The sequence below is a fragment of the Bombus terrestris genome, chromosome 18, assembly GCF_910591885.1.
Source record: "Bombus terrestris chromosome 18, iyBomTerr1.2, whole genome shotgun sequence".
Taxonomy (NCBI): Eukaryota; Metazoa; Arthropoda; class Insecta; order Hymenoptera; family Apidae; genus Bombus; species Bombus terrestris.
The window spans coordinates 3,250,241-3,272,566 of NC_063286.1; the positions used below are offsets into that span (position 1 = coordinate 3,250,241).

General features: G+C 38.5%; 4 long non-coding RNA genes across 4 annotated transcripts; 2 read left to right on the plus strand and 2 right to left on the minus strand.

Annotated features, from left to right (window-relative positions):
• Positions 1 to 1,594: 1,594 nt before the first annotated feature.
• LOC110120054 lies at positions 1,595 to 6,389 on the minus strand. The gene is made up of 6 exons (XR_002308630.2): positions 6,257 to 6,389; positions 5,852 to 6,069; positions 4,870 to 5,431; positions 4,350 to 4,773; positions 3,984 to 4,202; positions 1,595 to 3,923 (listed from the first exon to the last, which is right to left on the minus strand). It is a non-coding gene; the product is annotated as an uncharacterized LOC110120054 (long non-coding RNA).
• A 7,118-nt stretch (positions 6,390 to 13,507) lies between these two features.
• LOC125386902 lies at positions 13,508 to 14,190 on the minus strand. Its single transcript, XR_007227459.1, has 3 exons — positions 14,048 to 14,190; positions 13,716 to 13,810; positions 13,508 to 13,648 (listed from the first exon to the last, which is right to left on the minus strand). It is a non-coding gene; the product is annotated as an uncharacterized LOC125386902 (long non-coding RNA).
• LOC105666681 lies at positions 13,742 to 16,465 on the plus strand. The gene is made up of 4 exons (XR_001099501.3): positions 13,742 to 13,865; positions 14,103 to 14,242; positions 15,729 to 16,028; positions 16,114 to 16,465. It is a non-coding gene; the product is annotated as an uncharacterized LOC105666681 (long non-coding RNA).
• A 4,567-nt stretch (positions 16,466 to 21,032) lies between these two features.
• On the plus strand, positions 21,033 to 22,096 carry LOC110120053. Its single transcript, XR_007227462.1, has 3 exons — positions 21,033 to 21,203; positions 21,339 to 21,413; positions 21,473 to 22,096. It is a non-coding gene; the product is annotated as an uncharacterized LOC110120053 (long non-coding RNA).
• Positions 22,097 to 22,326: the final 230 nt, after the last annotated feature.

A 22,326-nucleotide genomic window follows, 5' to 3' on the forward strand; every position in this document is an offset into this window, starting at 1 on the left:
CAACAATATATTCTACACGTTCTGCTTGCGACGTAACAACAAATGCGAATGGTTTGTTGAAATAAACGAAGCCTTATTATAATATGTCGCTATCAACTGTTACCAAGGCGCCACGGTGGTCACCCGTGGCCACCAATAAGATAAACGATCCATTGGGAAAGAACGTTGTCTTACATGACCAATTTATTATTATTTTGCCATTACATGCTTTGAATAATAAAAATACTCCCGTGGCGTCCTCAGCGAAACGTGTGATTTCAAAGTGTTCAATTATTTCTATTGCTACTGAAGATTTTGAAAAATTACTAACGCTACATACAACATCATTGCAAGGTTATCTTCAATTCGTCTTGGTGTCGCTTAAAACATCATATACATAATATAAGAAATAGATATTGACACGCAAAACTGATTTGATGGCCTTAAAATTATCTTCAGGGTATTTTCACAGATACTTTTGTAGGTAAGTTAGATGCTGAATTTAAGCAAGACCCGGTATATAACATGTGATTTCCGCGTGGCAGTCAAAGCGTTAATTTGTCCTGTCCTAAACGAATCTCCGTGTCCTACCAATACAAACAGATTGTTGCGAACATTGGCAGATGTAAACCTAAACCAACGACAGATTCTCAATCTCACCGTATCATCTCCATCTGCTATACTTCGAACGGAACGCGTAACTCGAGCCAAAAATCGACGCAGCGACTATTTCGCTTCGCTGGAGTCCGGCTACAGCGAACGTTACGCACGAAATGCATAAGCGCAGCCCCGTGTAATTGTATGCAGGAATGCAGGCAAGGTAGCGAAGACAGGGTGTACGGTCTTCTGCTGCCGTAGGGAGGTTTGAAATCGAACGAACGAGGACGAGCGGAACAGTAAGAAGGGCGCAGGGCAGCGGGGAATGAAAGAAAGCAGGAAAGACGAAGAGAGCGAAGAGAAGACGACAAGATAGATAGAGAGAAGCCCCTGATCCGCGGCTGATGTGACTGAAGGCCGCGCCGTGGAAAGAGGCCCGAGAGCTGAGTGACAGCCTCGCCACGTATGTGGGAGGCGAACCCGCAACAAAGGAAAGACGATAGCCTTATGCAAATAGCTGCGATATCGCGAGCACTCCCCGCGAGACGCACGGACCCGCTTCGTTGATGGAGAAGCAGGCCACGGCAGAAACCTGCCCCGTCCACAGCCCCACGCCGGATTCGCTCGCGTTCTCTACTCGTCCAAACGCCCGGGGAAAAATTTTACCAACACGCTGCTAGGAAAACCAGAATACACGATCCTCGCCATTCTATTCCACAAGGAGACGTGTGGTGGAAGCTTCGTGTACTGATATTGACTTGGCAACTAAGTGATTGCGGATTTCGTCAGTATCACTTAACGACAAAATCCGCAATCACTTAGTTGCCAATTTAATACAAGAGTGCGGTTTTGTAGTTTAACACTTTGAGCGCTATGAACGCATATATGCGTTCTCATACGACCATTCAATTTAGGTTATGAACGCATATATATGCGCTCTCACACAACCACTCAATTTAGGTTATGAATGCATATATATGCGTTCTCACACAACCATTCAATTTAGGTTATGGACGCATATATGCGTTTTTACATCTTTACGTCCGGTGAGTCTTTATGGTCGAGGCGGCCACTAACTGTACACGTAGAATTAAGCGGATAATAATGGCAATAATCCTAAGGAACTGTCATAAGACGAAGCTTATCGATTTACCGTTAAAGCCGTTAATTGACATAGAACATCTTCGAGTCGGGAGGTTCCTTATGGTTATTCAGGTAAAAAATGGGGAAACGTGGGTTTTCCTATTTTTTCTGCGATTCCACCCGCAAGCGACCAGTGGTGGGCGATCACCACCGAGCAAGAGCTTTTCTTTGCGACACCATCGTCACCGACTTTATCGACTTTAGATCAGTCAACATCTTGGCACTGGTCGATATCTACTTTAGATCAGCCATCTCTCTAACTTACACATACGCACCGAACGTAAACATCTTGTCTACAAGTTGTTGAAAATATATAATATCTTTGAACTGTTAATCAAGTGTTATACTAATTAAATCACTTCTATTATCCTAACCTAACGAAATAGGCAATCGATAAGTTCGTGGCGTCGATTGTCTAATTGTAACGGGAATCTACGACTCCTGTTGTAGACTCCTGTTGGCGCGCTCCCTCGCGATTGATTGAGAAACACACATAACCATTCAATTTAGGCTAAAAGCGGCGTGATAAAAAAGATGTATGGATGTTGTCCACCTGACATTCTGATGATTTCGTTGAAACGAAGGAAATTAATTATCAAATTGGCAGAGCAAAGTGAAAAGCAAAGTGTGTAGCAGACTACAATGCCTTGATGGGCGCAGCCCACGGCCTAACGTCGGATAACGCAGCGCTCAAAGGGTTAATTGTGTGTTCGGTTGCTTGAATGAGCGAAAGCTTGAAATTTTAGTCTGAATGTTTCAAAATTTGAAAGTCATTCAAATTTTGAAATTTTTCATTTTTCAGATTTCAAATTTTCAAATTTTTTAATTGTACACATATATCTAAAGCTAGCAATGACGCCATCTAATGGCATGCGAATTGGTTTCTTCCGCTATTCGATAAATTGTTATTTGATGAAAAAGAAATTTATATAAAATAAAGGAATATTCTTCCGGATTATCATGGAAGATGATGAACTCCAGCTATAAAATTTTATGGACCTTCGGCAATCCATTGCGTTTGAAAATACACAGATTATTTTGACTTCTGAATTCCCATTATTTAACCAATGAACATTAAATATTAGATTAATACTGCATTGTTTAGCTAATGGAACGTTAAATATTAAAATAATAAATTCAACTTCTGTTTTATTATTTAACTACTGAATTACCGTTTATTGTAAATTCTTAAATATTCAAACTACCAATAAAATCTTCAAGATTCTTTGATTAACTCGTAGTAAACGATTTTATCTCGTTGCTAATTAGAAAAATTCATTAAAGAAACACATTAATCCAACGATAACCCAGCTATCAATCCATTATCAAACTTATAGTGAGCCACGCCTTGTCCTAAAAGAATCATTTGAAAACCTCCGTGTTAAAATGACGGAAGGACTAACAATAATGGGAAATTGGTGCGGCAGGGCAAGAAAAAAGAAGTCAAGACAGACAAAGAAGCCGCGCAAGCGGTAAGAAGCCGGGTTACCGGTTAAAGCAACGAGGGCGGCCTTTAGACGTCACTCGGAATTCCAAATATCCGCGAGTTTCTACGATGTAATAACGAATGACACGGCCGGAGAACAAACGAAACGAGAAAGTCTGCTTGGTGGTAAGAGCAGCTCAGAGGGTTGAAGAGGGTGTGGGTTGTCGGGTGTACGCGAGGAGCGAAGAGGAGGTTCGAAGTGACGGTGGTTGGGGTTGTTGGAATGGTAGAGAAGACGGGGTGGAGCGGGCGCTACAAGCGAGTTCCAAAGGGTCTGGCGCTTTCCTACCGAGAATTAATCATCCCTGGCAGCTCTCAATGTCCCTACCTACTACTTTCTTCGCATTCCCAATTATACGCTTATCTAGCAAATCCGCGTCAAAGCTTAAACATAAACGACCTTCTTCAGAGTTGGAAATTTGAACTCTGTTGGCAAAAGAGAGTATTTACATGTAAAAATATTTTCCAGCAAACTTTCTTATCGGTTCGTTTCATTTCTTCTAGAAAGCTACTTCTTTCTCTTCTGTTTGATTAATTTTTGCCACGCGTAACACGTGAAACAAATTGAAAGTTAATATCCTGGAAGATGAAGCGAGTTACGTTACGAGTCTCTTGTAATGTAGCAACTCTTTGACGGCAAGGTGATTCGATGAAAGATGATTGTCACAGACAGTTGTTACTGTAAAGTTCTCGGTCAACATTCGTACACTGTCAATCACTGAAAAAGTTATATTTAAAGCCATATATTACCCTAATAGATTACAATGCCATATATTACCTTAATAGTTTACGATGTTCATCGATCAACCAATCATTAGTATCCATTCACGGAATTAAGCTGTCACTCAATTTTAAATCGACAAAAACGCTATGTTTAAGTTGATTTAAAGGCGCCACTCGTCGTACGCAAATGAAACAAAGGCGGCAAACGCAACAGTCCAATTAGCGTACCATTCGTAACACAGGTGGCAACAATAGACTGCTCGTAAATAACTTTCTAGAAGGAGATCACGATGAAAGAAGAAAGGAAGTAAGGAGTAAACACTTCTACACATGGATACAGCAGCGGGGCAGGAGCGGAGAATTTACGAGATAGCTGGCCTCCCCACCCCCACCCCTCTTACTTGCCCCTTTTCGCTTCTACCTTCTCTCTCTCTCTCTCTCTCTGCTGCTGTCCTCAACAGGTGGTCGTTTTGCTCAACTTCTGTATAGTAATTTATAATTTAATTGATTTATGCCCGAGGCCGCGGTTATACAGCGACGGTACTCCGTTTTGGAGAAAAGTACCGTTCAGTAACATCGGTTCGGATAACGGTCCCGCTGCGAATCCGATTTACAACCGCGTTTTACCGCCTCTGGACCCCTCTCGATCTATCAATTCTCTACCTTCCTGTCTTAACCAACACTTTTTCTCCTGTTTATTGCCGTGCTTCTTAATGGGAAACGAAGGCCGTCGTTACTATTGCGCAAGAAGTGTTAATAGTTAGAACGTCTCGTTCGGAGATCTCAGGAAAGAAGAAGCGCGATAAGCACATTTTTCCTCGTCTTCTAAGTTTGATGTCCGGTGACTAAAAATACGTATTTTAATATACTGCGGTTATGACAAATATTTCTTAAATTAAATAATTAATTCAAATAGAATTGTTAGCGATTGTGAACAATACCTTAATATATCCGACATTTCGATGGTTTTCAATATTTTAATATTATCTAATATCAAGAGGATGGAAATGTTATCGTCCGTAAAAGTATTTGCATCCTTATGTTGTTGTTCTTATTATATCTTCAAGATTGCGATCGAAGAACATTTCCCTGTTTTAGTTGGAAAATTTTGAAATATTTCCGAGACTTCGTAAAGTGTAAAGTTGTGTACGGAATCTTGGCAAGCGGTCCGCAGCGGGTCAAATTGATTTCCGTTTTCCATGGATGGACGTTGAGAGCCTGAAAAGGGTCACTCGTGGCAAATGCAAATGACAACCCTTCCTTTTGTACTGCTATCGGTTTCTATGTATTTCCACGGCCTTGTCGCAGATATCCAGCAAAAGAGTTTGGGCCGTAAATCAAAAGTAGCGATTTTCCAATGCTTTGCAAACTTTCTCGCATAATTTGCTATTGGTGAAACCAATGACGAAAGAAGGGTAAGGTTAGACTGCATTTTCTAACGAAAATTATTACCTGGTTCCTTCGAACGTTCGATAAATGTTTATTTGAAAGATACGACAGCATCTGGAACAAAATTACAATTTTTTAACAGCAGCAAATGTATAATTTTCTTAATATTTCTCTATCAATAAAAAGTTTCTTAAATTGGAAGGAAATATGGAATTTGTACGGTAAGTTATTTTCTTCGTTGAAACTAAAACGAGATTGGAACGTGAAAAATTCGGGGACTACAATAAGATTAGATAAACGAGAGAAGAGAAATTGTCGTGTCAACGATGTTCCTATCGTTGTTTTACAAGCAACAGAGAAATGCAGGCTTCCATCGTCGAAAGGAAACTTTATCGACGTAACATCGGCAAATTAAAGATGGCCGCAATTCACCGCGGGGTCATTAGGAGATAGAGCGGCGGTCGAATCACGACCGCCTTATCGGAAGACCAGATCGCAGCCAAAGAAAACAAGTCCTTCTTCAATTCAACTTACTTGATGAACTCGGGACCCGTCTGTTGGCTTACGTGCCGCGACGACTCGCTCGACACCTGCAAACTTTTCGCTGCTATTTTACCCTCATCGCGAGCGACTTATAGTTCCATTGGATTGTAGCTCGTTCGCGTTTTCTACTTAATGGTGTACTATTATGAAGGATTAGACGACTACCAGGAAACAAAGATCGATACACAGCACATATTGTTGAATTTGTACTGAAATATGTAAGAAATTGGTAATAATAAAAATATGTATTTATATGGGAAAAATATTGGGTTGGCAACTAAGTGATTGCGGAGTTTGTCATTAGGTGGTATTGACAAAACCCGCAAACCAACCTATAATATGTAACATAAGTTACATTTGCATACCATAATTTTCTCAAATAATACGAAATTTTACCTTTTAAGTTAATGTAATTATTCCAGTGGTGTAAACAGCCTTCTATTGGTGTATGAAGCTGGCTATTTGGTCTTCAAACGATGAACACTGAATCAATTTTCACTCATACGGATATTTCATGTTTATTACTTTCTTTTAGGTTGGCAACTAAGTGATTGCACATTTTGTCAATACCACCTAACGACAAAATCAGGAATCACTTAGTTGCCGACATAATATATCGATATTGAACACTCTACGGATGAGTAAATTAAAGTCTAATTGAATTAATAAAAATGTAAACACGCGAATGGCAGAAGTCAGGGAATTAGGAGTTGGTGCAATGTAAGGAATTGGTAATAATAGAAATGTGTATTTACATGGAAAAAATATATCGATATTGTACACTCTATAGACGAGTAAACTAAACTAATTGAATTAATAAAAATGTAAACACGCGAATGGCAGAAGTCAGGGAATTAAAAGTTGCTGTAATGTAAGGAATTGATAATAATAGAAATGTGTATTTACATGGAAAAAATACATCGATATTGTACACTCTATAGACGAGTAAACTAAACTAATTGAATTAATAAAAATGTAAACACGCGAATGGCAGAAGTCAGAGAATTAGAAGTTGATGTAATGTAAGAAATTGGTAATAATAAAAATGTGTATTTACATGAAAGAAATAATCGATATTGTACAGTCTACGGATGAGTAAACGAAAGTCTAATTTAATTAATAAAAATGTAAACACGCGAATGACAGAAATGAGGAAATTAGGGGTTAAGGTAATAACGAAAAGAATTATAACAATAGTAGAAAATATACTGGAAAATTATTTGGCAAGAGTTTCTTTCTCCAAAGTTTACACTGAAGCAATCATGTGCTACTCTTATACCATGCAATTTTCGATAGAATTACTATAGCATATTAATCAATGCTTTATTAAAACTATCACAAAAGATACCATAACCATGTTCCTCAATCTCATCCAAACTTCTGCCCTCAAAACTCATAGAAACACGCATGGACATAGGTGACCGGAGCTTAACAAAAGCGATCAGCGGACAGAGGATTACAAGGAAAGGGAGGAGTTGCGAAATGCGGCGACCTTCGAGTTCTTTCTATCCACCGCGGGGTAGATTTGTAAGCTGCGTTAACCCTGGCGAGCAAAACTATTACAATTCCTGGTGCGGCTGAAGCGCGTTCCCTTCCCTTTTCGTCTGCCCATCCTATCGGCACCCGTTCCTCCACGCTCGTAGCCCTCCGTAACCCACGTTTCCCCTCCCCCCACGGCGTTCTGGCATCGCGCCCGTCAAGGGAGATTTATAGCAACTCGAATTCCTCGACTACTAGTCGGCCGTGGCTGAAGGAACGAACAGCGGACGAAGAGTAGAGCAGAGCAGAGAAGAGAAGGGAGGAGAAGAGAAGAGAAGAGAAGAGAAGCAAAGAGTGAAAGGGGGGAGTGAGCCCGCGGTTCTGGAGAACCTGGAGGCCTTCTGCCTCCGAGGGTGGTTGTAGGTGGCGTTGCCTGACGTTAGGTTGTTGGCCCGTTCGATGGCCTGCCAGAGTGTCGGGGGATGCAGAGGGAGGGCACTCGTCACTGCGACGTGACGGCCGCGGAACTCGACTAGCACTCCATCGCCTAACCTGTCGACGTCGTCCCGAGGATTGCGTTCGTACCGATGATGAGGATGGAACGTTGAAACCTTCGCGGTCTGGTCGATGTTTCTTAACATAACTAAAGCTACTGACCCGAGAAAAGAGTTACCGGTTTGTGGATTGTGATTATGAGGTTTTCGTAAACGATCTCCACGTTCTTTCTGATTTTTAGATCAGACTCTTATCGTAGATAACTTGCTATCTAAAACACGTATTTTATTTTGAAATTTATTTCTCCTTAGTAAATAGATTAAATCGAGAAAAGACAAGATAGATCGATGAGCAAAAATTTCATACGACTTAACCTTACTTCGGATCTCCGAATGCAACTTGCAGAACCACAAATTGTAAAATCCAGGAATTGGTATTCAATCGATAAATCAGAATTTGCAAACTATCACCGAATAAATAAATAAATAAGTGGAGAGACATAATTTACAAAAAAATATCGTAAAGGAATTATTATCGAAATAATGAGTTACCCCTTTCTTCTTAGTAAACAGATTAAATCGAGAAAAGACAAGATAGATCGATGCAGAAAAATTTCATGCGACTTAACCTTACTTCGGATCTCCGAATGCAACTTGCAGAACCACAAATTGTAAAATCGAGGAATCGATATTCGATCGATTTGAAGTCTCGAGAACTACGATTCGGAAAAGACACAGGAGCTACCCTTAACCGAGCGAAATCGAGTTGGGGCTTTCGTTTTAAAACAAAAGCGCGAACGGGAATAGTTTTCTCTTCGGGACTGCGGTGGGAATCGGAGGGAATAAAGGGAAGGGCCGCGTACGAGACGAAGTAGATATCAATCACGCGGGCCGGTGACGGGCTGAGATTTGGCAGCAGCTTCGGAACGCGTGGAAGAAAGAGGAGGGGGAAGAGCGCGGGGGAAGAGCGCGGGGGCCGCGAACAACTGCGTCCATTCTATCGTCATTTTTCTAAGAAAGCCTTCCTCTCTTTCCTATATTGATTCACGGGTTATCGAAGTGTCAACGCCGACTGCTATTGTCGTGGTCTGGGTCGGAGCTGTCGCGTCTTTCCGACCAGGCCTGTCATGCCGCTTCTTCTTGTCGTTGTGTTCCAGTCACCGGAATCTTGGCAGCGAACCTGAACCTTCTACTTCTACTCGTTGAGAAACTGTGGGAGAACTTGTCTGTGGATTAATCGATTTTCATTTCTTATAACTATGCCTGTGCCACGATTTTCGTTTCGGGACACAGCGTCGCCTGGCAGCCACTCTTACATTGCGAAATATTACGTGTCTTCTTCTGAAATTCCACGCTCTGCGTTTCAAAACCTTGATCCTTTTAATCTAGGATTCGTTGATTCGTGTTTAACGCTCATGTGAATAAATAAAGTTTGCATTTTAATGCCTAGTGAATATTTTAACTCGTTGGCTTCGAGTATCGTTTCACTCTTGTGAATTATGCTTACGATTGGCATTCTGAACTATAAACCAAATTTATGGTTTTCAGTTGGTATACGTGATCAAGTAATGGAATTTTTAATTTTAATCTTAGTCCTAGATCTGATCGTAATCATAGATTAAGAAAGCCTTTTACACCATTGCGATAATTACATTAACTTAAAAAGTAAAATCGTTCGTATTATTTGAGAAAATTGTGATATGCAAATGTAACTTATGTCATATTTTATTGGTTGGCAACTAAGTGATTGCGGATTTTGTCATTAGATAGTATTGACCAAATCGGCAATCACTTAGTTGCCAACCTAAAAGAAAGTAATAAACATGAAATATCCGTATAGGTGAAAATTGATTCAGGCTTCGTCGTCTGAGGGTCAAATAGACATCAAAAAATAGTAATAAAATACTTTAAACAAGATATCGAGGTGTTTTTAAATCGCAACAAGGGTGGTTCTAAGTTTGTTCTGATGGAATTCAAAAGAAAGGGCAGACGTTGCTGTGTTGTGCGGATTCAGTCAGCGTCAGTTTCAATGAGGAAGGAACCATGCCTTTCCTCTGACCAGTGTCAGTTACATGTTCTAGAATACTGGCCCCATGGGAGCACGAAGGTAAGACTTCAGCCAACAAAACTGCTCGGTGTCAGGAAGACTGAAAACGTGATGTGACACGTGCTCGCGCGTTTAGGCCGACGAGCGTTGTTATGAGATTGCGTAATGCTTGGACGTACGACGAGAAGCATGCCGTATGAAATGTTAAAAATGTGGTTGACACAAAGATGATGATAAAACTTTCGTTATGTCTGTTGATAAAATTGATATCCTACAAATTTAATTATAAGTTATATCATATTAAAAAGTTGCTTAGAACAGCATTTAACATTGAATTCAGTTTTTCTACTATTAAATTTGAGTTATCGAAGTTGAAAATTCAATAAGTGAAAAGAATCTTACGATACGAAGAGCAGCAATTTATTTAATGATTATTATTTATTAATAATTATTTAATAAGAAATATTTAATATTCTTAGAGAAATTAAATGATGACTTTAACGTTATAACTCATTGAAAGAAATGCTAAATTGTATAAAAACTGAAACTTAGACGAAGTAAAAATTCTGCCATCTACGAGAAAGCAACGATAACCATTTTGTAAGCACAGTATGTATGTATTTCGTAGCCGATGGTAGATCTATGTTTCTTCGTGATCTACAGTACCAAGCGATAGAAATGTTCAACAATTCAGAGACACGTTAGAAGATGGCGCACTGGTCGTCGTACAGCCATCATGAATCAAATTATGTCAAGAGAAAGTGGGGGGCGATGTTGACGAGAGGTGGGCCTTTCTGGTTAAGCCTACTACTCGAAGGGTGGAGTCGGCTACGCGTGACCTACGGCCACCTGGGCTCACCACATTGGCGAAGGAATGTTAAAATTCACGCACTAAGTATACTTGCTGTGATTCAAGTTTACGTCAAACCAACTAAACTTCTTGATCAATTCTAATTAATTAAACAAACTCCTTATTACGCGAAATACGTAGACGTATATAAATGTAAATTGTAAATACGACAGCAATTTAATTTTTATGTCAATATTTACGAAATAATTTACAAATTTAGATTGTTTCAGTACACATGATATTATATCATAATATGTCATTTATGACATTACAAATACATAGACGAATTTCCAGTTAGTGAAGATCACAGCGCACGTTTTTAGATGCAACACTATGACGAACCAGAGAAACTGTATTTTGAAATAAAACCCGTCGGTAACAATTGTGGCTTTCGCTCAATTAAAAACTATATCGTCTATTAATAATAATTTACGATAAAGGTATACATATATTTATTTAGACTAAACAGAACGCACTCATCGATCAAAGTATTTTTTGTAATGAAAATATTCATTATTGTTAATAATATAATATAACTTTCATCACTCAGAAAATCATCATCCGCAGAATCTGTAATTATTATTAGTAAACTACTAATACTATAAAAATATTATATTATGTACAACACTCTTATGAAGAATATTGTATGTATATGTACGTATAATTTATGTATGTGTATAATAAATTTTGATTCTGTAATATTCAATTTCTATATCGATAGATAGCTACCGACCGTCAACAGTATCGCAGTTCGACTTTAGCCATTAACTAGGATAAGACTAGACATGATAATGACTATACGCGTGCAACCATGCCTAAGGCAGGTTCGCTGTGGTTGAACGAGTCAGTCATCTCTTTCTATTTCTTGTGTTCACTGTATAAAATCACAGAGGGCGTAAGAAACACCCAGATATTTTCCAGGTCGGTATTTCAGCTTGAGGCACAAAGTTCCATTTAACGTCACGTCTACTCCGTCAATGATCACAGACCATGCAATATCATCTACCATCGATAAAGTTGCATGTCTTTTGTTTTTCTACCATCGTTTGTCTGCGACATAGCAAAGTTTCTGATTTTTTGACGATCGTTAATATAGTTTACAATTATACAATCGTTAAAGAGCTAATTTTTGTATTACCCACATTGGTAAAGTAAACAGTATTTCTGTTCAATAGCGTAATTCCAATTGTCAAGGAAATGCTTTTATTAATTAATAATTTCTTTACCCTGAAATATATTTTTACTCTGTACGCTTTTTAATATTAATACTAGAATAGAAAAAAAAATTAAGAATGAAAGGAACGAAGCGTTATTACCATGCATGAGAGATCGATGGAAAGTAGAAATGTTTATCCAAAATTACGTTACACATTCAGATAAAATGACATAATTCTAAAAGTGGCTTTAAAATAGAAATCTGAAGGCTCGCAGACTTTAGATCAAAACACGGTGAGCAATATCCGCTATCGCAGCGGAATATCTCGCAACAGTGATCAATGACTGGAATACTATTCGTGACTATGCAATCTTCGAAGGCTATCCATCAGAAAACGTCGACAAACTCAAGGTCATGGTCACTATCACGAACGAGTTACTGCTATAAGGAATGCGGAATATAAATAGGATCAAGATGCCGCAATCTACACCATACAATTGTTCGGTAAATAAATGACCTGAAAATATCATTTTTATTTTACGCTGCATTGCACTTACGGTCTTCTACAGTTCGATTTATCATATCTGCTATGATTTCATTACGAACACTTCATCTCCATAAATAGAAATAATATTTATTCGCAGATCTTAATTTCTCTGGAATATTTCTATGTTTTCTTTCAAATGATTAAATTATAACTGTAATAACCTATAGCCGTTCTTGACGCATAATCGACGCATAATCGCGAAGGAAAGGTCTCGATCCAGACCGTTCAGCGCATCAAGATCACTGCACAAATTTTGTTCTTTTTTTGTCTACTAAGAGAGAATCTTATCGCTTTCAAGAAGCTCTTGACACGCGTTGATTACGGAACACAAAGAAGGCCACTGAAAGCATCTTCGGTAGCATCGTTTAATAGCTAACATAAAGAACACGATACAACCAAGAATCATAACAAACAATTTCGAACGCCATGTTATCAAAGCAACGAGAATTCCAAGTCCGATAATCATATAACCGTAGAATTGATTAAATGCAATTGATGCAAGTTTAACATTAGTTTCATAATATTTCATCACTAGCTTCTCGATACCACAAATGAATGCATAACGTGTCTACTTACTTTCCAACATGCTTAATATTTACAGGAAAATTATTCATGTAAATATCATATTTTATTCTTATAAGCGTTAGTTACTAACATTACAAGTACTTAATTACATTCATGTCATAATTCCATAATATTCCGCGATAGAAGCATAAAATAATAAAATACATGACAACCTAGTTACATATTTTAATCAAAACACGGCCCAGTTCTGTTCGTACGGAGATTTGAGAAAATCGAATTGATTATGAGTCCTCTCCAGAGGGCAGAAGTTCCGCGGCTTAATATTATTTCGGTAGAGACTGTGGCGAAGAGTGGTGGATATAACTGTCACCGAAGACAATTTATGTTAATGACTGTTCCTGGCCCGAGGAGGGACGAGGCCGGATCATGAGACAGTCTGCAAGTCTCCGTGGAGCCGATCGGACACGCCACTGTCTGCTGGTGCAACTATGTCGGACTTCCCCCTCTCAAGTCCCAAAGCGACGCCACCCCGCTTTATACTGTTCGTTTCAACCCCACGATGGCGACGCCCAGCGTCGATCCAGCTGTCTACCACGCAAACTCGTCGAATCTACGTCCCATGGCGCTTGTGCGTGACCCGTGATCGTCGACAAATGTCGCGTTGTGCTTGCATCGTGTCCTTAAACGTTTCTTTAAAATGTCATTTTAAATAATCAATAATCAATGTGATTGATAGTAATGAAAAATCTGTATTTACCCATTTTGTCGATGTGATTAATATTTCATGGTGTAATTAAGGGAAGAGAAGAGAAGAGGTGGTGTAACGTTTAGGGTGTCCTCTGGTCTTGTGTGCTGATAAGATACAAAATGGATGTCATTGGGTGGACGAAGAAATTGTTCTACGCTGGTAAATTGATTTTTTGGTTTCGCGCTTGAAGTGAATAGTGGTTTTGATGTTGTAATTGTCAATGATGAAGATACGTCGAAGAAACGAATATGACTTGCTGCTTCTAGTTTTTTGTCTGTATGCAGATCTTTTGGCGATGATATGCATGTTCAGTTGGTAGAAATAGAAGAGTACGAAGATACCTTAAGAGGTCACAATAATTACGTCGATGTTAATGCATGTGTTTTCAACCCTCAGAGCGCAGACTCGCGGAAAATCCATTGCTACCATTTTACTTCGGACGAGACCAGGCATAGTGGAAATTTTGATGGAACGTCTAGCAACGTTTTAGTTGCGTATTGGAAACTATTATCAAAGGGCCGATGTTTTTCGTTTCAGTGAGTATACAATCTCTAATTTATATGATCGATGATCGATATTTCTTGCATTTAAATCTTAATCCTATTGGGCTAGATAGCAGCTCTTTATTTACTCTAAAGATTACATTTTTTCTGATGCTTTCTATGTTACCAAAATAGAATTTATTTTATAATTTACAGATTCAGGTAGAATGTATTTTAAGTTATTATGGAAGTATATAATTGTCATATTTTATCATTTACAAAATTTAACATATCTTAAACTGTACAATATTTTCTCCACTGAAATCCGATCTGTTCTAACACCAAATCAATATCGCATTCATTGCAACTAATATAATTCCATTGTTGTGAATAATCATCTACGGTAACGAGTGTTTAACACTTATTTAATTGAAGTACATTCAAATCTAATTATAAACTTGTTTTTATAGTCTAGCAATCAATTACCGTTAGCTAATTAAATAGCTAAGACTTTTATAGCATATCAATTAATTATAATAAATTATAATTCAGTCGAATCATAAAAATGTCACCTCCAATGTGAATGTTCTTGTACACTCAATCTATATATTTTTTAGATCAAATATCCAAGCCTTCTGCAATTGTTCATTTAATTTTTTATACAACCTCGTGCATTCACGATTTATTCGACGATAAAGTTCTACCCTGTGACACAAAGAATACCAGATAAACCGAGATCCTTGTAAATCTTTGCGAAAGATGAATAGTCCGGTGAGTCAAATCTCGTCGTCGTCGGATCGGGGACCGGTTGGTCGTTACGTTTCTATTTGGAACAGGCGAAAAGTCAGCTCAGTGGCGCCGACGGTGGTGGATTTCATGAGCTTCGGCCAACATCTCGGAATCTGGCGGGACGCTGATCGATCTGCTCCTCAACCGCGGCACACTTCGGTTTCGGTTCGTTTCGCAACCAACGAAAACGCGGAATTATACGCCGACCCGATCGATCCACCATCCCCCACGCGATACCTCTTTTTCATTTTCCCCCCGATAATTTCGCGGTTTACAGTGGCCATTCTCTTACAAGTTACTCGATTACTTAGTTCGTTATTCAGGAAACACTATCCATTTTCTGTAGCTTTCTTTTTATGTTACTTTGTAACAGAGGTAAACGTTGTTTTTCAAATATTTGTACGAAACTCGATGTGCCAATTTTTCAGCTTATTATTGAATACGTAGTATACTAACGATGTCATCTAGTCAGACGTACAATAGGTTAGGTGCTTTGAACAGGTTGACGAAACAAAAGAATGTGTCAAGACCATCTATTGACAAAATCCTCAATCACTTAGTTCCCAACCCAATATATCGATTAATGATACATTTTTCATATGTTACGCGATGCATTTCATACGGTATAATGTAAGAATAAGCAATTACGAGCATATTACCACATGTTTGGTTACTTTCAACGCTTATTTATAAATATGTAGAACACGGGAGAAGCTTTGAAGTAAAAAATAACAAGTTATTGTGTTTACAGTTACTGCAATTACTACCAATCTGTTCCCCACATTCGACTTCGGGAAGACACAAAGTTATTTTCATTATTGCCAGTATCATAGTCGATCTTCGCTCGACCCGAATACGACCGAACTTTTTCGTGATATTTTTCAAGATAATGTAGGAGTTCATCTTTCGTGGCGCTGTAAGTCTCCGAACAATGGCTGGCCATGTTTGCAGAATGTAACCGTGAAACGATGCAATAGCAGAGTACTTGAAAATTCGCAAAATATAATAAAACCATCTTCCGATCATAATCTTCCAAGTGGAGGAATGATAAGTATGTCTGATTTAAATATTATTTCCATGATAGTTTTATTTTTGTCTTATATTTTCTCTATCATGTCCGTAATGATTTTTCTTAGAACGAGTTTCCAGCCGAAAAGAAACATTCGCAACACCCTACGTGACTGTATTTAATGAGCCGTTTTCGAGTCTGTTCAAGAAAACGACAATATTCGGTAGATGCGTAAGCATGAGGGCAAACCGGCTATAACTCCAATCAAGGACTCACTCGGCTCGGTCCACATTCCACGTCTAGTCCACCGATCCCTAAACTCGTCGGCACGTTCGACGTTATGGTCCATCTTCGTCCTGGCTTCATTATTTCACAGTTTTCGATTATTCTACTCTGAATATTGTAATCTGATTCTTAAAATGTCAATTTATTTGAAGAAGAGTAATAGAAGCCATTAAAAGTTGAAACTTTTAATTGAAGCTATTAAAAGTTGAAATTAACTTAGCCTTAACGAAAATAACTTGAGGATCAGATTATGAAAATTGAAATAAACAGAATCCGAAGGATAGTTGATATTTCAATCGATTCTTCAAGCATCTTTATCTCAATTTCGTTTTGAAATCGGTTTACTGACACTGTGAAATCGATCTACACCGTAGGCGCCGTTCTTCGAATGTGTTATTAGTTAAAACATATCGGCAGGTCCGGTGAATCGGCACCTGAATGAACAAAAAATGGCATGACATGACAAACTGTTGGATGATCGATGTCCTCGGAAATACAAAGCACCGCGATTTTTGCACATTGAAGCAACCATTCACCATCTTTCAACCTGTTTCTCTGTTGAACACGTCATTCCGACACTCTGTAATTCTATTCATAACTACGTGCTTACTAAATTTAAATTTATCGCTTCAAATATCGTATCGTTTTCTATAGAAAAGTTTATTTTCATTTTGAAATTATTTCCACTATCCATTTGTTACTGTTTGCAAGATATTTCAAGGCTATATATTATTTCTAAATTATACTGTTAGTTCATATTATTCCTGTTACTACCGAATGTAGAATTCATAGAAATATGGAAAGAAAATCGGATATAATTCAAGCAATTTTGAAATTCACATGCAAATAGGATATTGGAATAACCGATCCAATTTTCGGTTAGCAATCATGTCTGAAATACGAGCCAATAACCGTTTCAATATTTTAACATAACTACACGCGAGGCCGCCACTGCCAACCGTTCGCTACCATATCTCGTCAGAGTCCTGTTTTTATTCCGATGAAATGGAAATGAGCGTAGGCGCGATGCACATTCAACGAAAGTTAAACCGTGGTCGGTGAATTCATTGAAATGTACAGCTGCTCGTCCTACCGTTAAAACATTTAACGATCCGCTTGCCCCAACGCTCGCGTGACGACTTGTCGATTTCGCGATAAAAGTGTCGATGAAAAATGAGTGAAATTGAGATAGCAGTTCGACATTTAGATTTATTTTTTATCCAGATACGATACTTATTCAGATGTGATGCTTATATAGAAATAAATTAAAATAACCAATGACTTGTGAATAGGAAGAATTTTGCGCTCAGATAACCTCTCGTGTTTTGAAATTTGATACAACTGTGGAAATCTAAGAACTTGGTAATATTCTTTCTTTTTTTAAACATACTCGGTAATTCTATAGTTTCAAAGCATCGGCAGAGTAAAATATTTGAAGATTTGTACACAAACGAAAAATATCGAACCTTGATAATGAATTGGACTTTGATAGGAATAGAAATATAAGAATTTAGTAATTTCTTCTTAAGAACCAGTGTCGCGTCTAACGAAGACGGAACTGAATTTTAATGCAATGTTTTCCCGCAAAGCTTTCCCGCTGTTTCCGCGCAATTTCACGACGGACGGCTGGAGCGAAGAAATTAAAGCATCGCTGCAATAAATTAACACGTTTCCGCGAGAAGTGACGTCATGCGCCGCAATTCGACCATGGGACTCGCAACGAGTTCTTGTTAGTCTTTTATAGTTCGCCATATGGGCACAAGTCGATTCCCACCACTGACACCGATACGCGCTGCTACAAACTGCACGTTAATTTACCCGGGGCCCGAGTATCCGTCACTTTTTTATACGCGATCCTCGATAAAAAAGTTATCATCGATTCTGGATTGGTCCATTGCGAACCATAAATACGTTCTACCATCGGAATCGTAAATTTGACGAAGTCGAACGTTATATAGGGCGATATAAAGTTTGAGCAACACTGCTTCATAACTATTTTTTAAATTTCGACCGTTACTTAACAGCGGTTAACAACTTATGGGAATTATTCTAAAGTTGTCATAAAATAAAGTGTCTTACAAAATTTTAAATTGAAATGATCATTTTTCTTCAAATATTGAACGATAACGATGAGATATATACATTTTCTACTCAAGTTCCTCCAAAATTTTCTTTCCAATTTTTTCACAGTCTAACATTTCGTATTATCATTCACCTTAAGATTACAAATATCAATAACGAAATATATTCTTTCGAAAGAATTATTCAAACGTTTGTTTTGCAACTTCGTATTTTCAGACGAGCGTTCGACACTACGTTAAATAACAAAATTAACGGGCCCCTGAAAATTTTCCGAGAATTCGGCGTCCGGTTTTACGAATACAGCGTAGTTTTATTGCGGCAGCATAACAGGGATGCTCGGTGTATACTATTGTTCAACTTTTTCCTTGTCCTGACTGGGAGCAGGTATCGTGGACCTTAGCAGTTAATAGGCAGGGAATAATGGCCGTCGATTGACCTTCGATTCGTTGGCCAGCTAAGCGACCGAAATGCTCGAAATGTAACTTTTGCCGACTTTTACTCTTAGAAAGTATTATTTCTTTTTCTTTTAATCCCTTTACCTTTTGCACAGAGATTTTAACGATACATATATTATCAAACTTCAATTTAATTGTTGAGGAAATGGAAGTAGAGTTGTTAGTTTTAGTTATAGATCTGAAATCTGGTTATGTTTTCTTATTATTAGATATTCAGTACAGATGTTATTATAATATGTACAAGTTGTCTGCTTTGTTCCTGATACATGCATTATTCTACGAGTCGGCCTAGTCTCGTTACGTTTAATTATCATGAATAATGCATAGTCTCGGTCAGCTTACCGCTGAAAGATCTACGATCTGGTTGCCGCGTATCCTTTCCAAGATCATATTAAATATCGTGTAGTATTACTTCTATCGTGTCAAATTAAAGATACGTTTAAGCTAACACAAAAAGATAAACGTGACCCACAATTATATCCCATATAATAATTTCTCGTTTACTCCAGTGCTCGTATAACATGTGAAACAGATCGTTCAAACAATCCACTGAAAAATAAAAACCAGTTCCAACATTGAAAAACGCCATCAACCATGATTATCCACTAACTAACAGGGAAAGATAAACGTAACTTAGAATTACGTTCTATATAGTAACATAATCCCTTGTTTAATCCAGCACATAAATACTGTGATAAGTATGCGGATAATTATGCAAATTCATATTTTTATTAATATAAGCAAAAAAATGGAAGCTAGGTAAAGCCAGCTAGAAAGCTGTATTTTAAACATTTCATACATATTTTTAGATTATGCGCATTTGCATTCCACAAATGCATAAAAATCCTACTTATAACATGTAAAGCAGCTTTTCCAAAACATCCAGCATGAAAGCTCAGCAAAGATCAATTCCAACACAGAGAAACCTCATCAAACACTATCATATCGCAGTTATACAAACTTTCATCTCGCTGTGCCATCAATAGGAAACAGTCTCACAATCGATTGTGTATCCAACCATCCAAACATCTTATGGCCCGTACTTTCATTTTCGCAAACCCAGTGCAACTTGCCTCTCCCCTACCCTCAAAAAGGGAGAAACTACAGGGATGAGGATAGAAACCGTAGGGAAAGTACCCTTGAGGAACCATGGAGCCCGCGTTATCGCTGAAAATTCCGACACGGACTGAAAATCGCGTTTCACCAAACGAAAGAGAGAGAGAGAGAAGGGAAAGTGAGGGAGAAAGACAAGAGAGAGAGAGAGAGAGAGAGTAAAAGAGGGAGAGAAAGAGACGGGGGAAACTGGATGGCTTCGTTCATTGTCGTGGAATAAAAGCTGCGGGAGTTCCCCACGAATGCTGAGCCCTCTCGCATGGATTTCATTTCAGGATCGCATAAAATGGTGCTGCTGCCAGTGACGACGCTGCTTGGGGAGCAAGGGGGAGCAAGAACAGTGTATGAGAGAGAGAGACAGAGAGAGAGGGAGAAACGGTGAGGAAGAGAGAACCATCGAGGGGAGAAGAATGGAGAGGACGAAAGGCCGTGGAACGAGAGAGAGAAAGGGACGGAAACAGAGACAGAGATGTGCCGGCTGGCAAGCAGATGGTTGCGCCGTTTATTGGTTTATTCGTCGGTTCAGCCATCACGTCCCGTCCAGCCATCAGACCAGCCGGTGTTCCTCTTTATATTCCTCACGTTGAGGAGGATCGACTTAACTACCCGGGTCTTATCTACTCTACTTTGACCGCGACACGACGGTGCATCGATCGTCAGGAAAACACGGCTGCGTTGTCGAAGAACATCGTTAGGACTCGAGAAGTTCAGAAGAAGATTAGTTGGATCTATGGTATATAGTGGCTCGTGGTGTATCGTGGTAGAATTGCTCTTTCAATTTTTCCTGATAATTGCACGTGCTTTTGTGTATTTTCAGAAGCCATAAAAGATTGCCGGTGATAAATCGCTCAATACTGTCATATACTGTTTATGTGAATTTATATTTTTGACGATTGGCATTGTGTGTCTATGATGTGGTGGTTATGTTTTATAGTTTGTATTGTAATATATACTGTTTATACGTTTATGTGTTCTCTAGAATTTTGGCAATGTTCGCTTAGAGATGTAGACATTTTCGACCATCGTTTGTGACGTACTATTTTTCATTTTACTTGTATTCTTATCGCAAGATAGTATTTTCTCGATCATTTCTGAGTGTCGAAACGTTCGTCGTGTGAAAGTGAAAGTTTCCATTTGAAAAACCCGCTGATGAGGTAAAAGTTTGACGGTCGGTTTATTTTTCAGCGGCGGCAGGGTGCGGATGTCGATCGTCTGAAGAGGGGCTCGAGCGGTGAAAGGGTTGATTGATGCTGACTCGACTGCTTTTATCGCCACTTATACGGTACTCTATATATCATTTATGTTCTTTGTACAACATTTCAAATAGAGTTTATTCTAACTTATACGCCTTCAATTCAGTGAATTGCAAATTCAGATATAAGAGAAATTCTGAATGTATTCGAATCGTTCATTTTAGATACTGAAAGTGGCCATCACCGTTCGAATCAAAACATTTTCTACCGATGTTGGATTACGTCTGTGCAATCGGCAGGTACGTAAATATAAATGAAAGGAAACGACAATGTAAATTAACTCTGTACTCTATTTCAGGAGTGACTTCACTCACCATCAAATTACAAAACTTCTAATCTCTGCTACATTCTGCTACAAAAGTCTTCGTATCACAGGTATATAAATAGTATTTTTAAACTTAAATTCCAATCCCGACATAATTTCACAACTCTCGAAGTTATCATTTATTCCTCTGTCTTTTACTATTACCAATTAATAGTTTCAAGTAGATTGAAATTTCCCAAAATTGATATCCACCTATGTAACTCATTATTATTTAACCATCTAAACCTTAAACTTCCTATTAAAAATCAAATTATCAGACTGTGTTGATAATATTTATGGGAATTTATATTTTCATAAAAATAATTCAAGAAATGGAATCTAAGCAGTGATTTATCTCAATTATGAAATATTACAATATTATTATATTTTTCATATTTTATATATGTTTGCGTATTATATGCCTTCCATTACACTTAAAAATTCACAGTCTGTTAATTATTAACTAATTAACAAGACATGTAAATCTTCCTGTATTTGTACTTCATACGTAACATATTTTCTTATTATCTGCTCCCCATTTGCCCGTGCAACATGCCGCGAATCGTATTTTCTCGAGTATTGGAATTGGCGTGTGTATGTCGTTCACATGAGTTCCATTATGCGATCGTATGTTAAGTCCAACGAGAAAGCTTTCAACGGCCATTGCGCAACAGTTCTAATGTCGATAATTATGCGAATACGGTGGAGGGGCGGGGGCAGCGATAATAGCGTCGCCGACATCGGTCCGCGTAGCCAGTAATGGCGTGCCAGGGGGTGAATCGATAGCGGGAGACGTGAAACTCGACGACGCTCCACCTATCGAATGCTGAGCTTTTCCTGCAAGAGTA